The following is a 2,150-nucleotide window of genomic DNA, read 5'->3' as shown; positions in this document are numbered from 1 at the left end:
TTGGCCATCTGTATGCCTTCTTTGGAGAAATGTCTATTTAGGTCTTCTGCCCATTGTTTGATTGGGTTGTTTGTTTTTTTGATATTGAATCTTCATAGCCTAATTATGTCCTAAAGGCCCCACCTCCGAATGCCACCACACTGGGGATTAAGCGTCAATATATGAATTTGCAGGGGGCACACAAATGTTCAGTCCATAGCAAATGGAAATTTAAAATAATTCTTAGATTTCAGGTTGTGAGGATTAAATGGGATAGTGTATGTGAGTTGCTTTGTAAATTGCAGGTATAACACAAATGCTGGGAGGCAGTGGAGAGGAAAAGCGTGCGTTTTAGAGACCGGCCTGGTTGGAATCCTTGCTTCCCACCTGCTTCTTTAAGCCCCAATTCCTATAAAATAGGATGATACCATCTCCTGCATAAAGCTGTTATGAGATTGAAATGAGATATTTCATGTAAATTTATACTTCTCTGTCAAAATATTAACTACTAAATTCTCTGTCAAAGATAAAGAATATTAATTCTCTGTCTTTCATATGCTGCCCACCTTTTGAAGGGAGCACTGAAATTAGGCATTTGGGAATATTGCTAGAAATAGAAGAATGGTGGTTTTAACAGGAATTGGCCCAAATTAAACACATGGAGACTTTCCTTATCCAGGAGTGCCTACCATTTCCAAGGTGTCAGTGAAACCAGCTTAGTGGAGAACAGGCAGAAATGACTTCCCATGAGGTTGACAAGATGTCAAGGGCTGGCTGTCAAAACGAAGGCCTGTTGCTTCAGTGTTCAAAGGACTTGGCTGTGCTATTTACGGGAGCCTTATTTGCTTATGTAAGGAAACCCTCAAGGCTGCCATATTTACAGCCAGAGCAGATTAGCCCCTCAGGGCTGCCGTGTGAAGGGGAAGGGACTGCTAACCCTCTAGTTAGCTTTTCTCCTCCGCTGTAACGAAGGATGGTATCAGTAAGAGATGCTCGACCAGATTTCACATTTTTTCCAACTTGATTTTAGGCCCACGGTGTCCTGCTTTCCTGTTCTTACCCCCTTTTTTTTTTTTTTTCTTTTTAACTTTTTAAGGTGGTGCACCTGTGCAAAAGCTGCACACAGTACAGAATGGGGTTCCGTCTCCTCTCAGCCCTCCTCTACCCTGACACCCCACCCTCCCTACCAAAGGGCAACCACCAATGCCGTATTCTCATCTCTCTCTTCAGGGATGCTTTTCATTCTGTTCTATTTATTCAATTATGAAATACTCATCGAAGCCTTTTCCCCGGGAGCGTGGCCCGCGGCGGCTGCTGTCAGTGGGGCGGCTTCCGGTGGGACCGCCCCTCGGCAGGGTCTGCCCGGCCCCCCCACCGAGCGCGCGGCCTGGAGGATGGGAGGAGGGGATTGCCGGGCGGCGAGGGGCGCCCGGAGTCAGGCACCGCAGATCATACTGGTCCCAAGTGTGACATCAATATGCTGGTTTCACTTCTGAGGCAAGAAAATGGCAAGAGACATCTGTGTCATTAAGGTTCCTCCAGAAATGAAATATACAGATTACTGTGTAATTGGTGGTGGAACTTCCCCTCGACACTTACATGCCATGGCCTACTACATTGTGAAAATGTACAAATACCGGAAATGTAAAAGTGAGCCTTACGTTAACATCGAAGGGAAGGACGCTGACGACTGGCTCTGTGTGGACTTTGGCAGCATGGTGATTCATTTGATGCTTCCAGAAACCAGAGAAACCTATGAATTTGAGAAATTATGGACCCTACGTTCTTATGATGACCAGTTAGCTCAGATAGCACCTGAGACCTTACCTGAAGACTTCATCCTTGAAATAGAAGATGACACTTCATCTCTGGCTCCTGTGGAGTTTAAATGTGAATAAAATGATATGAACTGCTTTAGTCAAACAAAAAAAAAAAAAGAAAGAAAAGAAATCCTCATTGAGTGCTTGTTCTAGGTATTGGGGATAGAGCAGTGACGAAAAAAGAAGTCGAAAATTCTGTCCTTAAAGAGCTTACGTTCAGATGGTACTTCCATTTACCTTTGTATGCGCATTCTATGCTTTTATACCATGTCCACCTCTGCTTCAGTACATCAATCATTGTCTGTTTTACACACTTTTCTGCACCTTGCTTTTTTCACTTAATCCTGCTTC

The 2,150-nt window shown here is 44.2% G+C and overlaps 1 pseudogene; it reads left to right on the top strand.

Annotated features, from left to right (window-relative positions):
- The first annotated feature begins 1,242 nt into the window (after nt 1-1,242).
- Nucleotides 1,243-1,884, top strand: LOC132364369 (mitochondrial assembly of ribosomal large subunit protein 1-like; annotated as a pseudogene).
- Nucleotides 1,885-2,150: the final 266 nt, after the last annotated feature.

This window comes from Balaenoptera ricei, chromosome 4 (assembly GCF_028023285.1).
Source record: "Balaenoptera ricei isolate mBalRic1 chromosome 4, mBalRic1.hap2, whole genome shotgun sequence".
Taxonomy (NCBI): domain Eukaryota; kingdom Metazoa; phylum Chordata; class Mammalia; order Artiodactyla; family Balaenopteridae; genus Balaenoptera; species Balaenoptera ricei.
The sequence above is the reverse complement of the archived record's forward strand: the minus strand, read 5'-3'. Positions and strand labels throughout refer to the sequence as shown.